At 44.8% G+C, this 19,588-nt stretch overlaps 1 protein-coding gene across 3 annotated transcripts in view; it reads left to right on the top strand.

The window, feature by feature from the left end:
* The window catches only part of SLC45A4 (solute carrier family 45 member 4), an 85,035-nt gene that overhangs the window by 4,193 nt on the left and 61,254 nt on the right, over window positions 1–19,588 (top strand). Inside the window, exon 1 of one of the 3 annotated variants that reach the window (XM_015618001.3) lies at window positions 18,130–18,269. The exons of the other annotated variants lie outside the window; for them this stretch is intronic. The gene's annotated coding sequence lies outside the window, so the exon portion shown is untranslated. Of the gene's footprint in view, window positions 1–18,129; window positions 18,270–19,588 lie in introns of those variants that run through there. 3 annotated transcript variants of the gene reach the window in all.

Raw genomic sequence — 19,588 nt, 5'->3', positions numbered from 1 at the left:
TTGTCTCATTTTCTAAGAGACTGATACTCTATTTCTCCCTTGAACACTCTAAAAAGTATTAATTTTAACCTGCCATAAAAGGATTGGGGGATATAAAATTTGAACCTCAAACAAAAAAAGAGCAGAAATTGAGTATTTTCCTTTATTTGTAATGCAATGCACTAAATAATGCTTAGAAGTGGGAAATGCCCAAGGAAAACCATTTCATCATATAATTTTATGAGGAAGAGAAGAAAAAAACCCAGTAGTCATGGATTCAGTAGATAGAGTGGGTTGAGCCCTGTCCCTGGCAGTGCTGTAGTCAGTCTGATCAACCTCCCATGTCTCCTGCACTTGTCCCTATCAGAGTGTATTTGAGGTAATTCTTACCTAATTGTCAGGCACAGAAGCAACTTCTGTCTGGGATCATGATTGTGCCATCAGCTGGGAACTCCTGGGGTTGATTCCTCTGTTCACAAACTTCAAGCAAGTACCTGTTGGGAGAGGGAGAGAATGAGCTGAGTGGTAAGCCAGGTTCTTCTTGCCATTGTCAGAGGATTCAGTGTGTACTGGAAGAGAGGCAAGAGACTTTAGGAAAATAATTCTCATATACGCAAGTCTACAGAGAAAGCAATGATCAGCACACAAAATAAAACACAGCTTAACTGTAGCAACCTCCAAAATTCACTGTGGTGCTGTACAGGGGGGCTTGGCATGTGAAAAAGTGGCCCCAAGAGTAAAAAGACATGGATAACTGCCAATATATTATGCAGTTCTCATCTGAGCATCCACATTCCCCTCAGTGAGCAGAGTTAGGCTGCAGAGCAGTCTGTAATCAGGAAGTTTGGCAGTGATGCTCCTGGCATCCATTTTGACCAGCCTATTGCGCAGCCAGGTCTGCAGAGCCTCTCTGGGTACCAGAGAGAACAGAGGCTTCTCCTGCAACTGGGCAAGAGCTGTGGCTCTCCACACGTTGGACAGGATCCACTTCAGCCTCCGGCACAAAGCCCTGGGAGCAACGGAGCCAGGGCTGCGTTGCCTCTTTGTACAGAGTCTGGGCAGACACATCCGGGTCACCCGCTCCAGACACCATTCATGACCTGTGTCTTTGCTGTTTTCCAGTCACCCAGAGGGGAGCTCAGAGCTTTGGCAGCAGCCCTGCCACAGTCCCCAGGGTCGCTGGGCTGTCCTGCCTGCTGAAGCATGGCTGGAGCGTGTGGCAGCTCAGGAACTTGGGAAGAGGCCACCACGTCCGGCTTGGATGTGATGTGCCTCACCCCACAGTGCCTTTTGGGTTCATTTAGGCACTCAGCTCATTCTTCAGTGGCTGAAGGGAGATCCAAGAACAGGATTTAGCTGTGGCTCACCCTCCCCTTCTCTTCCTCAATCCTCTAGAAAGAATAAATGCTAAAGAGAATGAAGGTCATCCACGGCCAAGGCAAGTCCATGCTAATCCCTCTTTGGAGTCTTGGCGAGTCCAGCATTCAAGCCCCGGGAAGTATTAGGAGATGGATAATAGAACAGGAAATGCCAGATTTGGTAGCTGTGAAAAGGAGACACACACATTACCCATGCCATAGAGATAAAGGGGAGGGTTTCCCTCTCCTTCCAGGCTATGGATGCTAGAACTGAATACACATGGTGTCCAAACTGGGTGAAAAAAAAAGACTGTGCCACTCTTCTTGTGGGACTTAGGTGGGGGGGAACCCTGTGAAAAAGCCAGTGGTTTGAGGATGACTTCCAGACTCGGTGCCTACCCCTCCTGTGCTTGCTCCCATGGAATTTTCACTAAGCACCCTTGTGAGCATTTGAGAGGGGAAGAAAACCTGTCTGACAGCCCATTGCTCTAGTAGATCTTCCCTTTTATTTCTGAGCCCAGCTCAAAAAGAGAAAAGTCATTTCCAGGAGAAAAGAACTGAAAGTGCATGATCAGCTGAAAAAGATGAACTTGCTGCAAGCAAACCCGACACCTTCTGCAACATCCAAGAGACTGGAAACTTTGCTTTGTTGCTACACAACTGATCAATTGAAACCAATCGATGAAACACTGGGGGTTGGCGTGTTCCTGCCTCCACCCCACGGGCTCTGCCTGATCCCAACAGCAGCCCAGAGCTGGCTCCCATGCTAAAGCATGCACAAGCACAGATCCTCCAGTGACATATGATCCTCCAGGATATCTTGTGGGTGTCTAATTATTATCTACAGCTCAGCCTGGATAAAACAGAATTTTTGATATTGCTTTTCTCCCAAACCGTCTCCCTAAATCTTCTCAAAAGACAGTGGGCAACACGATGGTTTATCTGCTATGCAGGAAACTGCTCTTGATGCCAATTCGTACCTCTCCTTCAAAGCCTATGAATTTAGACTGCAGTTAAACCTTGCAGAATTTTTCAAGCCCAGCTTCTCTAGCCCTGCAGGTAAATCTCTTGCATATCTTTTCCTTCATCTGTTACTAAAGCACTTCTCATGAGCCCTGATCACACTTCACTCTTACCCATTCACAATACCACCACAGAGATTTTTCTCCTAACCTTTCTATTTTGTCCTGTTTCTCAGGCTGTATCCTTCCACTGATTCATCCCTTCCCATAACACCTAACTCAGGTCTTCACTCTCAATACCCTGTGACTTCTCTGTCCATAGCCCTTCTCACCAACAGCCAGCCCACAATGGTGGCCAGCCTCCTTTCTATCACATATTTGGAAGTGCTCCTCAAAAAACATCCAAAAATCAGTCTCTGGTAGAAACCCATCTTTGCTCCCAGTATCTGCATACTGGTCATGTTACCACACAACACATTGGCAAATATCACTTTCCTTCTCCATGTTCCCATCTGTCTGAGCCACCCATTTTCCTATGTCTTGATCTTGGAATAGCAAGTGTGAGGATTTGTTGCGTAGCACAGCTCAGCCCAGCTGCAGCTTCTTGTCCTATGGCAACAGGAACCAGGAATAATAACAGCAAGGTGGTGACTCATTAAAACCAATAACCTCAATAATTAGACTTACTTAACTTTTCCAATTGTATAAACAGCTGAGAAAAAAAAAGAAGAATCTTATGCTTTTCCAATATTTTTTCCTTCTTCCAGTTTCTCACACAGAAATTGTCAGTATTGGGCACTTGTCACAGTCAAATTTCCTCTGTCTCCACACAGTAAATTCATGGAGTGAAGTGAAAGGTTTGCTTCATCCGTATTCTGTCAGTGCTGAAGACTGTCCAGCATCTCTTTGCTCTGAGCAAGGAGGAGACCAGCTGCAGCCCTGTCTTGGTGCCAACATTGTTCCAGCTGCTGTTGCTATAGGAAAAAACCAAAGGCAGAACTGTCCAAGTTTCAAGTTCCTGAAAAAAATTTGTTTAAGTCAGCAGGGATAGAATCTGGATGCAGATTTCTCTCCAGATCTGATGCTCAGTGGGTGCCATCTACCACTTCATTCAGCTGCAGCTGGCTGAAACTGTACCCTAATTCAGCCTCTTCTCTGCTCCCCTTGTGATCTGCCCCTCTCTAAATAACACTTCCCTGCCCATTGTCTCTTGTCAGAGGCAAAGAAAGAGGCTTGGACCAAGGAAAAAGCTACCCATGGGATTAACAGAGTCTCCTTGTGGGACAAGGAGACATCACAAGGAGGACAAAACTCAGGACTGGAGGGACTGGTAGACTGGGGACAAAACACTGGGACAAGCAGACTGGTGAGAAAAGAAGCAATCAGGCTGGCAGGGGGTGGGAGAGGAGGCAAGGAACCAGGGAAGACCTGAGAGGATTAAGTTGAAAAGGGGGTGAAGAGACCAAACTTCTAAGACAGGTGACATCATCCCTGAGCACAGCATCACACTCCACTTCTCTTTCTCAGTCCTTGTCCCTGCATTTTGGGCATGCCAGGACCTTGTGTTTAACTCTGTCCTTCTTTAATTGCACAGGATTTCAGTCCCCTGTAGCTGGTGTGACTGGGAGCTGTAGCCCTGGAAATGGCTGCTCTGACCCCAGCAGGGCAATTGCCCTGGTGCCAGCATTGAGGGTACCTTAGTATGATCAGACCTCAAGAACCTGACTGTCAAACCTGCCCTACAGACCTCACCCCCTCCCAAAAGAAGCACACAGTGAGTACAATAATATGGTGTTAAAAATGGAAAGTGCTTATGGAGAGAGATCAGCTGCTTTGTGAGGCAGCTGTATGTTCTGGAGCTCCTTTTGATGTAAATGTGTGAAATTACACATTTATTGCAGGATTCAAATGTAGCCATGGCAACATGATTATCAAACAGTTGCATATGGAAGTGTAAATCCATACAGGTTTCTGGCTGGCAAGATTAAACTGCCCAGAGACAGAGCTCAATGTATTCCAAGCCCAGGCCCCCTGTACCCAAAAAACTTCATCTCTGACTTCTGTGCCTGAGAAAAATTCCATTTCTTTGCATACAAATTGGCTCCACTCAAGTGGGCCAACCATCAAACCCATGGAGAAGTGCACGAAACAGGCCAGTACCCTCAGCACAGAGGCAGCACCAGGTACCTCCATGCACGCTGCTGCACGAGGTGACCCTGTCCTGAAGACTGGTTTGAACAAAACCCTCTGCTCAGCCTTGCAAAGGGCAGGGACAGTTCAGCCAGGAGCTGTGTCTGCACAGCAGGTTTCAGTTACACCTCAAGCATCGTCAGACTGTATTCATAGAGTCCCTGGGCATGAAAACAGGCTGGGCAGCCAATGGCACCCCCTCACCCTGGGTGTGCTCATGTGACAGCGATCTGGTGACATGGTGACATCTGAAGAGGGGACAGCAAAGCTGGCGTGTGTACTGGCTGCAAGTAGGAAAGGGCTGTGCCCCGTATAGCCTCAAAACTGTGACCTTGATGGCCATTCCTTGGAAACAGGGCACATCCATTAATTTTCCATAGCTGTCAGTTCCAGGCTGAGCCACAGTGTCACAGCCAAGGAAAGTCAGGTGCAGTCTCCTCCCCTGGATACACAGCAGGCTCTGGCACCTCATGTAACAGTGTCTGCACACAGACTGGGCTCAGCCCAGGGGCCTGGTGTGTCTGGAGGGATGAGTGATGAGAATCATCAGGTGGACTGTGAAACAACAGGGGAAAAGGAAAGGAAAAAGAGAAAAAGAGAGAAAGAAAAAGAAAAAGAAAAAGAAAAAGAAAAAGAAAAAGAAAAAGAAAAAGAAAAAGAAAAAGAAAAAGAAAAAGAAAAAGAAAAAGAAAAAAAAGAAAACATGCATCCCAGCACAGAAACAGACTGGTGGGAAGGAAATAGAAGTTTTAAATAGACACTAAAAGATTGGCAGAATTTGGCTGTAAGTGAAAACAGAGTAGTGGAAGGGCAGAACTTTGTCCTTGTTTTGCTTTTTTTTTTTTTTTTCCTGAGGACTTGATGTGGCTCTTTCACTGAGAAACACAAAAGTAGGGCACAGTCCTGCAGCAGGCACCCGAGGGTATCTACAGTCCTCAAGCCTGGGGATCTGCAGCAGGAGCTCTGGCAACACTCTGGAGCCAGTGGAAAAGCAGGTTATCTCCACAACAACATGGTGAGCATCTTAGTGGGACACCTAAAGCATCCAACGGCAATGCCTCTGAGCCATCATATAGGAATTCACAGGATGACTTCTCAGTAGGATGTTCCTATAGTTAATTAACCTCTGGTCCTGATTTCCAGCAGGAACACCTCTTGTTTCCATCTCCAGCAAATGGCTCTAATAGATTTGACAGACTGCTTTCACCTGGCACCTTCTTCTGCTGCAGGTATTTCTGTGCAAAATCCCTTCTCACCTTTCCTACCGCAGCATAAACATACTGGAGCTCCATCACACTTGTTTCCAAACCTGTGAAGTCCCAGATGGTCCATCAACCATCCTCCTCGGTTTTTTTTATCTGCATCGTGAGACTTTCTAGCAGAACCTCTTTACCTTTTCTCAGGGACTTTTTAAATAGTGCTGTTTCACAGAGAATTTCTGGATTGGAAAAAATATAGGCTTTTGGCACTAAAGACAGACCTCAATAAACATGAGGCTCTTGATTTTAAAAGTGACAAACCTTGTTTCTTAATTCAAAAAAAGATTAATTTTCCCAAGCCTATTTTAAAAATAAAGAAAAACTATTGCTGTACTAATTGCTATTACCAAATGATTTTCACATCATTTTCCGCCGTGGCCACAAAGATACAGGTAGTGCAAATGGACTTGGCATTCCAGGCTGCAGCAGATCAAGTATCAGATTTCTGGATAACCATGAATTATCACTAAAAATAAAGGCACCCCAGCCCTATCGTTAATGCTGCCTGAGTCCCATGACTTGGGAGTGCTGCTGTGCTCTGCTGCCACGGCATCTGCTCCCCAAATTTGGCCTCTGCTCCTCGAGAGAATGAACCAAACCTCCCTAAGAGGGGAGGTGAAGCTGTTGCCCACATCTCCTCATTCCCCTCGCTGTAGTCCTTTGATCTCTATGCTATATTAGCATTCTGGAGAGCACTAATGGGTCTGAAGTGGCTTAAAGCCATTTTCTTTATTGCTGGATTAGTGCTGGGAGGGTATGAAACTGCCGGCGCTCTCAGCTCGAGCACATCGAGAGCTTTCTGCTCCAAGCAGACACGAGCGCTCAGAGCCCCAGCCCGCCTCGCACAGCGCAGCTCACTGCTTTTATGAATGGAGTTAAAAACAACACATGCCGTGAAGCTGTTGCTTAGAAGCAATTTTTTTTTTCCCCCTGGTGTCCTGACTGCTCCGGCCAGTATAAACCCCAGTGCTCCAGAGCAGCGCACAGCCCTGAGAGCAAGGAAATGGGCAGGAAAAGCTAAGCACAGGTTCCCTATCTGTTCCCTGCCGGCCTTTAGTTGAGCAATTATACAACTCCAGATCTGTGATTATTCCTGGCAAGGTTTGTTCATCTCATGGGAGACTTTTGGAACAACACAGCGCTTTTGTAGGGAGTGTCAACCACCAGGTGAACATGCCTTCCAGATCAGTTTTTTTTTTTTTTTTTTTTTAATATGTAAGTAATTGTTTCTTTACAGATTGGTCTTTGCCTTTTAATGACTCACATTTCTACCTTGTCAGCTTTCAGCACGGGCCCTGCCCTCCCTCCCAGTGCTACAATCCTCCCAGATCTCACCCACAGTGCCAGGTCACACCAGGTAAAATCCTGAAGAATGAGAATCCATTTTGTCAGCGCCCTGTCCAGATGTTCTGCTTACAGGGTCTGCTTTTTGGGGGCTACATAAACTACAGCAGTCAGAAAGCATAAAACTGAGGTACAAACCTGCCTCTAAAACACTAAAATAGGGGTTTGTCTGTGTTATTTTTTGTGCAAACCCAGATGCATTTTCATGGCAATGGTGACAGATTCTCATCTCTAGCACTGCTGCTGTGCCAAGAGTCTCCTTCCCACTCCAGCCTCCTGAGGTACAAACATGCTCTTCAAGATAAAGAGAGAGAATGCTTAAACACCCCTAAAAAAGCTAATCCATTAGCTTCAAGCTCAGTGCAATATAACTGCATCTTTTTAAGAGTTTTTTTGGGGTTTTTTTTCCTGAAGGTTTTCCCCCTTCACTGCTCTCTGAAAATGTATTCAACATGAGGCAGGGAGCAATTATGGAAAATTTCAGGCTGGATGGCTAAAGCATGGCCAACTTGTAAAGTAGTTGGAAACATAGAAAGGAAAATGTTTGGCAACGTGGGATAAAAGGTGCTGTGTAAGTGGAAGGGGTTTTCTTATTGCAAACTCTCCTCTCTGATATGTTAATTTTGTTTGGCCTGATCCCTTGACAGTCCATTAATTTTTTGTCCAATTGCAGGCTGCTGAGGGCAGATAAAATTCAGACTATTATGGGAACACCCTAGAAGTTTGTATAGAAAGGAAACTCTCTGTTTCCTGTATCATCCTTCTGGGGATCTTGAAAGAGTTCACAAAAGCCACTTAAGCAAACTTTCTTTGCTGGATAACGGAAGGAAAGGAAGCTGTGAACAAGCAAACAACACTCAATTCCATGAGACAAAAGATACTCCTAGGTCATTTGAGAGAAAGTAAAATGAATGAAATGTGCACACATACAGAAGATATTTTGTACTGTGAAAATAATGGGTATTTCTGGACCCCTGCACTATTTCTGATTTATAACAATGTAAATCCTGCAAACCACCAATGAGACAGGAATATCCATCCCTGCAAGGTGTGAAATGTGTGGAGGGTTTTTGTGGTCTTTTCTTTCTTTTCTTTTCTTTCTTTCTCTCTTTCTCTCTTTCTTTCTTTCTTTCTCTCTCTCTCTCTCTATCTTTCTTTCTCTCTTTCTTTCTCTCTCTCTCTCTTTCTCTCTTTCTGTTATTAACAATGCAGGTACCAGAGCTCTTCTACAACCACTGTTGTGTTTTTTATCACCCAAAAATAGAAAGCAAAGGTCTGAAAAGCTGTAAGTTATCCTAGGGCTGGCTACAAGTGCAAAATTCAGACAGAGATCAGGAGGCTGGGGCAAAACTCAGCATCACTCAGGTGTGCAAATGCCTTCAAGCCCTAGAAATACTGGGGGATTCCAATTTACAGGCTCATCCCTGTCTCTGAATTTTAATCCAGTATTTTAAGGAGGTGAGGTTGGTCCACAGTGCATCCCCTTTCTGAGAAGTTTTAAACATCTTTGCTTCAGCTGCATTTCAGAGGGAGATCAATACCACAGAGAGTATGAAATGCTGCAAGTTTGTTGAAATAAGCTCTTAGAGAAGGAGATTTGTAGCTCATCTGAAATATGGGGTTTGTGGTATTTGATGTGAGTAAATCTATGTGGTAGAGAGACCTTGTATCTGTTCAAACCACAGGAAAAGTTTGCATTCAACAACAAGGCATGGTCCTTAATGAAGAAATGGTTTGGGAGAGTATTTAGTTAGTAGGAAACTACCTGGGTACTGACTAAAAATTGTTTAAAGGCATTTAGGAAAATACCAATTTTAAAAACATTTTTTCTGTAGCAGATTCTGCAACATATGCCTATGGTCTGACCAAAACCACTAACAGGGGAGAAAAAAGAGCAAGGAAAATATATTAAATATTTGTCAGCTGGAAAAAAGTAAAAGTAAAAAATAAAGTAAAAAAAATTTGTTCAAATTTGGGACAATCCACTCAGGCCAGTTCTTGTTTAGCTGGGACTAGGGAAGGCCTTTTTCTGGCAGAAATACAGATGATACCTTGACAGGAAAAATCTAAACTCCTCAAAAACTTCCCAAAGTTATCCAGAGGAACAGTGTTTCCCTGGGGAGCTTGTTAAACCTCCCAAATAACCTCAGTGCTAGGAACTTTCTCTCACTTTTACAAACTTCAGCTTTAACCTCTAGGATCTGCTCTCCAGGTTGCAAATTATCTCCATTCAAATAATCTGTTGTCCTTCTGTGCTCTGGCCCAGGTGAGGGCTAACACATCCCTGTGGAGAGCATCCATCTGCCCAGTGTAACTGTGTCACCACTCCAAAGAAACAGGCTGGAACCCATTGAAGGAAAAAGATTCTTTTTTCCTAGTCAGACAGTAATACAAAACTTTTGGTCCTACCAAAGCAGCCTTGAGTCTTTGAGGTGCTTAAGTCAGGAGCTTAGTTGCCATGCTCCTGATATAAATAAGGAAAGAAGCTGCTGAACCAATAGGATTGTCTAAGAAAGAAGAGCAGTAGGAAAGCACTGCTTTTTTACAGCTCCATTCTAATCTTCCTGGTCTCTGCTGTTGGCACAGTGTCCATGCAGGCAAGCTACCTCCAGGTCCCCCTCCAGCAGGTTGTGTAGTAGCCCTCAGAAGGTGTGGGAAGTGTTTGAGGAAAATTATGAAATTGCTTGAGGAGGAACTAGAAAATGAAGCTGTTTTTATAGGGGTCAGAAGTGAGAACTGGAGGCTGATTTGTTCTATAAAAGGGCCTGACCATGACCTGCCAGCCTTGGCAGGCTCACACAAGGTGTAGGACCGTAGCATGAATCAATGCATGCAGTTCTTCAACAGAAAACCTATTTTTTTTAGGGTTTCCTACCAAATCAACTAGATGAGCTGACTCATCCCAAGATTAAACTCTTAAAATTCCTTAGGCAGAATTCTGAGGCTCCACAGTGGATTGCCATGTATTTCTCCCCACAAAAATATCTGCAAATTGCATTACCCATCCCACATTCCCAAAGGCTTCTGACTAGTGCAGTCATTGATGGAGAGCACTCTGTTTCTGGGAGTCTTCATAAGGGCCTCTACAGAGTTCAAGCAGGGCCTCCACAATGTCATATGGTTTAGTTTTAGATCCTGCAAGGAACAGGGAGTTGGAGTAAATGACCCTTATGGGTCCTTTCCAAATTGAAATAATATTCTATGATTCCATAGAGTACAAGGAGATGAAAAGGAAAGGAAAAGTTGCTCCTTTTGGGAATAAGTGGTTTTAAAATAATTTAAGCTGAAAAGTGAAACTAGAGCCCAAGAATAGTGGTATGAAGTATCCATACTGTACTTCAGGTAGAGGGACTTTCACAAGTCCAACATTGCATGAAAATCAATGACTGGGGTAACATTCAGGTCTATGAAAAGGGAAAAAATGCTGAATACAGTTAACTCAAAGCAACTGTTTTGAGTTAATTCCAAAAAGTGTGAATGTTTCAGTTTACACTCAGCTTTTTGGCGGGGGGGGTGGGGGGGGACACACAATTAAAAGAATCCTAAAAAAACCCCAGAATTTTGTAGGGGATTTCCATTCCAATAAACTTCGGCATTTCGTTTTTTCCTCAAAGTTTAAAATTACTTTCATAATAAACACTTTAGGGTCTGCAGCTGTTTGGTTCTTTGGTTGTGTTTGGAAATTCAAGCAATTAGAATAAAAAGTATTCACTGAATTTGGTTTCTCAGTCACAACTAAAACAGCCTGCTTGGGGTTATTCTTGAGACTTGGGTTGCTTAAGTCATTTAAATAGATTTCTATTTCAGAAGCAACACAAGAGCCAACAATTTCACAACTAAAAGCTTGAGGGCTACAAAACTTGGCTTCACCTAAGACTCTTAACATTGTTTTTCATTATCTTAATCACTAGGTTCTTTACATACTAATTTTCCATCCCGTTGCCAACCAGTGCCAATCCAACTCGATTTTCCATCACCCAGGTGAGTGTTACTCATGTTTTCATGGAACTGTGAAAACACTCTGAATACAGTCAGCACAACAGTGTCTATTTTTGCGACTGCTCGTTGGCTTCTGCTAACACTGAGTCATATCTGCAGAAGTCACTAACACAGGTGTAGCTTCTGAGTTCTTTCCTAGGATTTTCCAAAAATATGGAGAATGCTGATGGTTGTCCAGATGCAGTTTTGATGACACAGGGCTAAACAATTTGTTTATGCTGGGACCCAAAATATTGCAAACACCAATTAGGTATGTGACTGATTAGGCAAGGGGAGAGATGAGATAAATCACAGCACGTGGTTGTAACAGGCCTTAGCAGAGAGTCAAGTGAATCCTCCAAGAAGGCTACAGAGGCTTCAGGTCCCACCTGGTGATCAAAACAGACCTGCCCAGTAACACCTGCACAATTTGAATCCAGCTGGAGCCACAAAGCTGCAAAACAAGCAGGCAGTGTGAACAGGGGTAAATGCTCAGTTAACTAGAGGTCATCACTTAGTGTCTAAAGCTATAAACTAAGCATTTGTGTGGCGATCAGATAAAAAATGGTATTTTCTTCTCACTGGGTTAGCCCAACTGGCTATCATCTATTAATGAATCCATGAAACATTGTTTTATTATGAGAAAGCATTAAGTAGCCAAGAACTATAGAATAATTTGTGTTGGAAGGGACCTTGAAGCCCATCTCATTCCAATCTCCCTGCCATGGACAGGGACACCTTCCACTATCCCAGGTTGTTCCAATCCCCATCCAACCTGGTCTTGAACACCTCCAGGGATGGGGCATCCACAGCTTCTCTGGGTAACCCATGCCAATGCTTCACTACCCTCTGAGTAAAAATTTTCTTCTTAATATCTAATCTTAACTCTCCCCTCTTTTAGTTTAAAACTGTTCCCCCTTGTTTTATCACTTTCTGGATATATAAAGTCCTTCTCCATCTTTTTTACAAGCTCCCATTAAGCACTGGAAGGTCACAAGATCTCTCAGGTGAAACTTCAGAAAATGTAGCTTTATGGGAGACAGCAGGAGTCTGCAAGCAGAAGACTAACTGGTCTTTTTTTAGACATTCACCAGTGTAAACTGAAAATATTGCCAGTCAGCTTTCACTAGGGTAAAACTAAAGTGAATGAAGTCACTTGAAAATCATCTCAGACTTAAACAGCCTCCTGTACATCAGGCTTCGGTTCAGGATTTTGGTTCTCTGCACATCAAATATGATGAAAATGTGTCCATTTTTCAATAAAAATAGAGCAACACAAATACAAATATCCCTGTGCAGCAGTGGAAACCTCATAAACATCACAGTCATGGTTTCATAAGAGGCAGTGCAGGAGGAAAACTGAGTAATCTCAGCTCATTACCCAAGTGCAGAGAAACAGAAAAGTTTAGAAAAGTAAACACAATTAAAAAAAAAAAAAAAAAAAAAAAAAAGAGGTTCTGATCTCTCCAAGGAAAGCAGTAACTGAACTGAATAAGCCCTGCAGTTCTTAAGTGCTGTCTAGCAGCATCTTAACTGCTCTTGGCACTTGAGGACTGAAAGCCACAGTTCTTGAAGGACTGTCATGTCATCCCTTGACACCTATGAACTGCTCTGAAGCTTAATTCCTCACAATTTTATTGTGAAGATAATTATAGACCACATAAACTCAAGAGGCAGGATAATTTCGGCAGCCATTAATACTGGGTTTCAGCTGTGCAGACCAGGAAAATAATGACAGGGAACTCTCATTCTTCAAGGCATGAACTCATAATGAGACCTCACAAGTGGCAGAAGCAGCAAACCCCATCTTACAGTCTGTATAAGCACCTTGTAACACAACTGCTATCATGAGCATTTTTGGAAAACGAAAACGAAAATGAAAATGAACACATTTTCCATATGAGGGTGATATGAGAGAAGTTGTAGCTACTGCTTTTAGAGCCATGCAATCATTTAAGTTGGAAAAGACATTTAGGAACATGAAACCTAACCATTAACCCAGCACTGTTAAGTCCACCACTAAACTATCTCCCCAAGAGTGATAGAAATCACCTCTATTATCTCACTTGTAGACAGTGATAAGGTGACCTCTCAGCCTCCTTTACTCCAGGCTGAACACCCCCTGTTCCCTCAGCCACTCATCGTCCAGACCCTCCTCTAGCTCCACTGTCCTTCTTTGGACATGCTCCTGCATCTCAGTGTTCTTGTGGTGGGGGGTCCAAAGCTGAACAAAGGATTTGAGGTGTGACCTCACCAATACCCAGCACAGGGGGATTCCAGGTTTCAGTGCAGGATGAGGGCAAGGGAACCCTACACCTGCACCACCCTGTTTGCTCAGGACTGTTGACATTGCTCTGTGGTGGCATGAACCAACTGACTCTAGATGGGTAGACTTTGGGCTGGTGACAGGGCAAAGGGCTGTGTCACACTCTATACTTGCAGGTTCTGTCAGAAGCTCTTTAGCTCAGAATTAAAAGTCACTTTTGGCTAACATGGGCAACCTGAATGAACCTGAAAATCTGCCTGTGTGGCTGCCACAAATTCACACAATCTCCTGCTTTTCTTCATAAAACTTTCTTGAGACTTGTCTGTGTCCAGACAAAATATCTTTGGTTGACTAGCTACAAGTCCACATCTGAAAAAAAACAGAAACATCCCAATGCTTTTAGGGGAAAAAAAATAGGCATCAAGGGACATGGACCATTTTACACAGCCATTAAAGTTCCATCGTAATGACAGCATGTGTTGGGGGAGGGTGGGAAGAAGGATAAACAGCAGTTTCAAGTCCAGAGCCTGGGTCTCCCATCAGATACATCACCCTTTGTGAGAGATACCCCAGGGCTGAGTTATAGGCCAAATGTGTAAAAGTTGAGACTCATTTTTCATGTCCTGTTTATAAATGTCCTGGCTGGGAGACCACACCTGGGTTTCTGGGTGCAAATTTGCTTCAAGCGTAGCCTCAGGCTTCCTAAACCCACGGCCACTCCCAATTAGGAGACACCTCAGAGAGCCGGCTGTGTCAAATATCATTAAGTCTGAAAGCAAGTCAAAACAATCCCAAGGGTTTCTGTCCATCCAGAGGGTGAATTACCTTTTTTTTAAAAAATCACAGCTTTGAAAGGATTTAGGAGCAGCAGCAGTCTCGGGAGGTTTGTATAATCTAGGGATCCTCTTGCTTCATATAAAGCAATTCACACTAGATCTGAACACTGGCAAACAGTCAGCTAAATCCATTATCGCATGATAATGCTCAAACATTTCATTAATTCCTAACCAGCTGTCCTCTGCTCCCTTACCCCTTTCATCATACAAACATTTCTTTTAACTGTCTAAGGGAGGGGAGAAGGGAGGATCAGACACAACCTCGTAAAATTCCTTCACCCGCTTGGCCTGCGGCAAGTTATTTCTTTTGACACGCGTGTAAAATAATATTGGGGGTGGTGTTTGTTTGGCTTGGCTGGCTGATGAGTTTTCGTAACAACTTGGTAAGCCAAGTACCTGTGAAATGGAGTAGAGAACTCCAACTTGTTGATGAGCCTGCTGTCTGGTTGATGAACATATCTCATTAAACAAGGAAGACCCCTTGCTTCAGCATCTATGCCAAGACACAAGGCAAGGTGTTTGGAGCAGGATGTTGCTCTCCAGTAGTTTGAGGTCCTGTAATTTATTTCTCTTTTAAAGTCCTTGGGTACTCCATGCCAAACAAACCAGTGGAAACGAGGGTAAGCAAGAGATCGGTACCTTGGGGGGTTCTTCAACTATGTGACTCAGCAAAATGGATACATGCACACCATGAGCTAGGGAGAGATTTTAACATGACTTCTGGATGCTTTCTTTAAAAAAAGCTCTCCCTGAAGTGTCCCAAAAACATGTTGCCTAGGGACTCTCCAAAGAACAGGATTTACCACCCAGCTGAGGACGGACCTGAGGGGAGCACTCAAGGGTTGTCTTCAATCCCACTCAAGCTCAGTCCAGGGCCCGTCCCTCTCCTGGGCCAACGTAGCACATGTCTGGACAGCACATCCTGACTGACACTAATTTCTCCCCTGCCAAGACATGAGAGTGTGCTTATTTATTGTGGGTTAAATATTTGCAGTTGAGTAACAACCTCAGAGGGAAAAGGTGGATCTGTTTCCTTGCATTTTTTTTCTATCCCCTCACTCAGTATGGAAAATCACATTTTTTAAACTAAAGTGTTTGGTTAATGGAAAATTCCCTTTTCTGACTTTAGGCTCAGCTAAAGGCTGAGAATTAACAACTCTTGAGTGAAAACAACATGAGGAAATACAATGGAGAAATAGCTGGACATGTCTGGACATGTCTGGACATTGCAAGAACGTATCTAAAATGTCAGGCTGAGGTAAGGATCACACTTCACCACAACAGCAGGTAACAAAAAGACTGAAAAAGAAGTACATTTTAATTTGTTTCAGTTATTTTAAAATGAGGTGTCAAAACATCAGGTAGCTGGGGATGCCACAAACCCATGGGTAACAAAAAGCACATCTTAGAAGTTGTAATGATATCTTTTAGATCCTTTCTTGGTGTTTTTAGGTGTGTAAGGGTCTCAGAATTTCCATTAAAGTCATTCACCATTAGACATTTCTATCAATGTAGGTACATTTTGCTTCTTCTGTGGAAGAAATGTTAATGTTTCATTAGGGTGTATCACAGTTTTGATACAATGGATGTTGTGTTGCTGTCAAGAGTGGGTGTTACACTGGGCTGTCATGGGTGTGTATCCTTTATCTTCACCATTTGGCTACTTAAGATAATTATTTTGCCACTTTTTGTGTTTATAAACACCGGTAGTATGTCTTAAAAACCATCACTCCTTGAATGGACTTTGGACATCCTCACCAGAGGATGTTTAATTTAGTGAGTTGTGCATGACTGTGGTCATGCATGCTTTTCAGCCCTTGGTCTGAATTAGCCTAAAACCAAAAACATGTTGATAACAGCATTGTAGAACAAAATATTGCTCACTTTTTTTTTTTTTTTTCCTTTAGGACTTGTAATAGAGTCTCTCTGTTAGACTTAGGATTCATCATGCTTTTTAATAGATGTGTACAGTTCTTCCATTTTGCCTTCTGTGGTTTTCCTTTTCTGAAGTCTGGTATGCATTGCGGTTTATTTATTCATGAGTTGTAGAGAAAGAAGTTCACCATTAAAAAAAAATTGTTTTGGAATATATACTTAATGGCGTGTCAAGAAGCAGAAAACAATTACACTTACGCAATGTAATGTGCATTTTTACATGCCACTCGCAGGCTGCTTTATGCATCCCCAGTTTATGTAAGTAATGAAAATTAAATATCATGCTAGCCTGCACAATGCAGTCAGCACAATTAAGGCTAGGAGACCTTAATTGGGAATAAAAAAACACACACCAGCACTAAAAAAACACAGTATTTTATGGCAAGTTTGCAGAGGGTTCTTCCAAAGCTGCTGGGCTACGGCTGCCATTGGGAATGAAGTGTTTTAATATCCTGAGGGACACTGGGCGCTGTGTGTTGAGGGTTGTGTTCTGCAGATGTGACAAATACATGGTAAATGCCACATGTCACCCTCTCCATGGTGGCCTGGCACACACCCAGTCACAGGGCTGGGCTGGACATGAGGAGAGGCAGCTCATGGCCTCTGGTGGGCAGAGCAGCAGGGATAAGGTGGGAAGGCAGGATGGGACCTTGAAAAGGTATTTTCCTTCATGATGAAGAACAATTTCAGCAATTTGAGGCCAGCATGTTTGCAGTATCTCAGGCAGAGAACTCCTGCACTTTCCAAGCTGTTGGTTTGCAGCTATATTTGGCACAACTTTTCCTGAGAGGGGCAAGGGAGTCTGTGCAGTGTTTCTGTGCCCACTACCTTGGCTGGGACAGTACAGCCAGAGCCTCTATCCGCCTTCAGGTTGCCACTCATGCTCCCTTTCCAACCAAGAGCCTCTCTTCAACCCAGGAGCAGTGCCAACAGGCCCATCCTTCATCCTTGGGCAACAGGAAAAACTCCTGCTACACAAACTGGGGAATGAGATGCTGGAAAGAAGCATTTCAAAAAGGGACCTGGGTGTCCTGGTTGATGGCATGTTGAATATGAGTCAAGAGCATTCTGACACCCAGGAGGACCAACACTGTCCTGGGGCCATCAGGTACAACATCACCAGCTGTGCAAGGGAGGGGATTGTTCTGTTCTGATCTGCTCTGCTCTGGGGTGGCCTCACCTTGAATATTGTGTGTGGTTTTGGGTACCACAATGTAAGATAAAAAGCTATTAGAGAGCAACCAAAGGAGTGTAATGAAGATGGTGAACGGCCTTAAGGAGTGAGTAATACAAGGAATGGCTGAGAACATTTGGTCTTGACCCTGGAGGAGTCTGAGGGAAGACCTCATTGCAGTTACAACTTCCTCCTGAGAGGAAGAGGAGGGGCAGGCACTGATCTCTGCTCTGTGGTGACCAGTGACATGACTTGAGGGAATCGTCTGAAGTCTTGTCTGGGATGCTTAGGTTGGATATTACCAAAAGTTTCTTCACCCAGAGGGTAGCTGGGCACTGGAACAGTTTCCCAGGCAAGTGGTCAAGCACCAACTGCGGCCGAGCTCAGGGTGTGTTTAGACAACTCTGTCAGGCACAGGGTGGGATTGTTGGGGCTATCCTGTGCAGGGCCTGGACTTGGACTCGACTTGTGAATATTCTGTGTCACTCTTGTGACGCTGCCACACTCTAACACCTGCCCCGCCATCGCCCGCCTCGGCTCCCCTCACGTGGGCAGCCCTGCGGCGCACGACCGAGCGCCCCCGTAGCCCTCCCGCCGTCACCCAGCAACGCCCCCCGCCCGCCCCCCTGTCCTGAGGACCCGCCCCTCATTGCATATTCATGAACACCCACGGCCCGAGGCCACCACGCCTCTGATACATATTCATAACCCACACCCCAAGTGCCCCCCGGAGGCCACGCCTCTCTCTGCATATTCATGATCCCGGGGGCGGGAGGGGGCGGAAGCGGAAGCGGAAGCGGGTGCCGGTTCCCGAGGACCCGGTATAAAGCGGCCGCCGCTGCCCGGTGCCGCCGCGCTCGCGTCGCCGTCAGTGACCTCGTCCCTTCCCTCCTTCCCTCCCTCATCCCCCCCGCCCTCCCCGGCGCTGCCGCCTCCCCCCTCCGCCGCACGGAGCAGGTCCCGGGTGCTGGGGGAGACCCGGGGGCAGGTAAGGGGGGCGGTGGGAGCCTGGGCTGTGAGGGGTGTCTGGAGTGAGGAGGGGGCGAGGGCGGCTGAGGAGCTGTGGGGTGACGGGGATGAGAGGCTGGTGAAGGTGAGGAAGGGTTTCGGGTGAGGGGGCTGAGGGGCTGGTAAAGGCGAGGAAGGGCTTCGGTGAGAAGGTCGTGAGGGGCTGGTGAACGTGAGGAAGGTGAGGGGGTGAGGAAGAGTTGGGGTAAGGAAGGTGGGAGGCTGATGAAGGTGAAGGGTTGGGGTAAAGATGAGAAAGGTTTGGGGATAGGGACTGAGAAGCTTTTTGGGTGAAGGTGTTATGGGGCTGGAAAGGTGAGAGGGTTGAGGAGCTTTGGGGTGCAGGTATGTGAAGTCATTAAAATAGGAAGATAATGAGGATCTTAGGAGTGAGGGACTTGTTAGGCTGCAGAGATGGAAATTGGAAATGCCATGTGCTGTGGTGAGAAATCGGGTCAAAGGAGATGTTGGGCTACAGAGGTTGGGAACAGATGAGGAATGAGTAAGGTGATGTTGGAGAGACTTGTTTGAGGTGTCTGAAATAGCCACCTCTTTCTCATCAGAATTCATTAAGTGCCCCTTTAGGATTGTGTTGGGTGGAGACTGTGCTGGAAGAGGACTTGACAAAGGGACCAAAGGTGGAAATTAGTATGTCTTTTCAGACTATTAAACTTCAGTAGTCTGCCATTTGAATAATTCCACACTTAATCTGTCACCTGATCTCAAAGCTTTATCACAAAACAGTTGGGTCTCTCCTTGCCTGATATGATGGTAGGAGGGTACTGGGGTAAGAAATTGCTTCCAACTTTGCTCTTAAACCTCCCATGAATGTAGCAGTTTTTCTTATGATCATGTTATCAGTGATCTGCAACTCTTAACATGCCTTCATTTAGCACCTTTAGCAGGTGCAGAAGCTCTGCTTGACCTTGAAAAATACTCTCCCCATGGGGCAGTTTTCTGTTGGAGTGCTTTGCTTTCAGTATTCTCTAGGTATAGAGGGGAAAAAGGAGGGGAGGAAAAGATTTAGCCGAGTCTCTGACTTGGCACTGGGTGCAGTGAGTGAATCAATGTTGCTGGAGCCTGGGTAATTCAGGGACTTTCAGATCGGAAAGGATAGGAAAGATACTGCAGGATGTTGAATGTTAGACAGAGGAGATGTTTTCTCCTTCAGGAAAAGAGTTGGATCTACAAGGAGAGGCAGCACTAGGTACAGAGCACAGACAAATAATTGCAGCATTATGAGGATCTGTGGGAAGGAATTGCACTGTTACAGCATGTATCCTTTCTGCTGTGCAAAAA

The sequence above is a fragment of the Parus major genome, chromosome 2 (genome assembly GCF_001522545.3).
Source record: "Parus major isolate Abel chromosome 2, Parus_major1.1, whole genome shotgun sequence".
Taxonomy (NCBI): Eukaryota; Metazoa; Chordata; class Aves; order Passeriformes; family Paridae; genus Parus; species Parus major.
The sequence above is the reverse complement of the archived record's forward strand: the minus strand, read 5'-3'. Positions and strand labels throughout refer to the sequence as shown.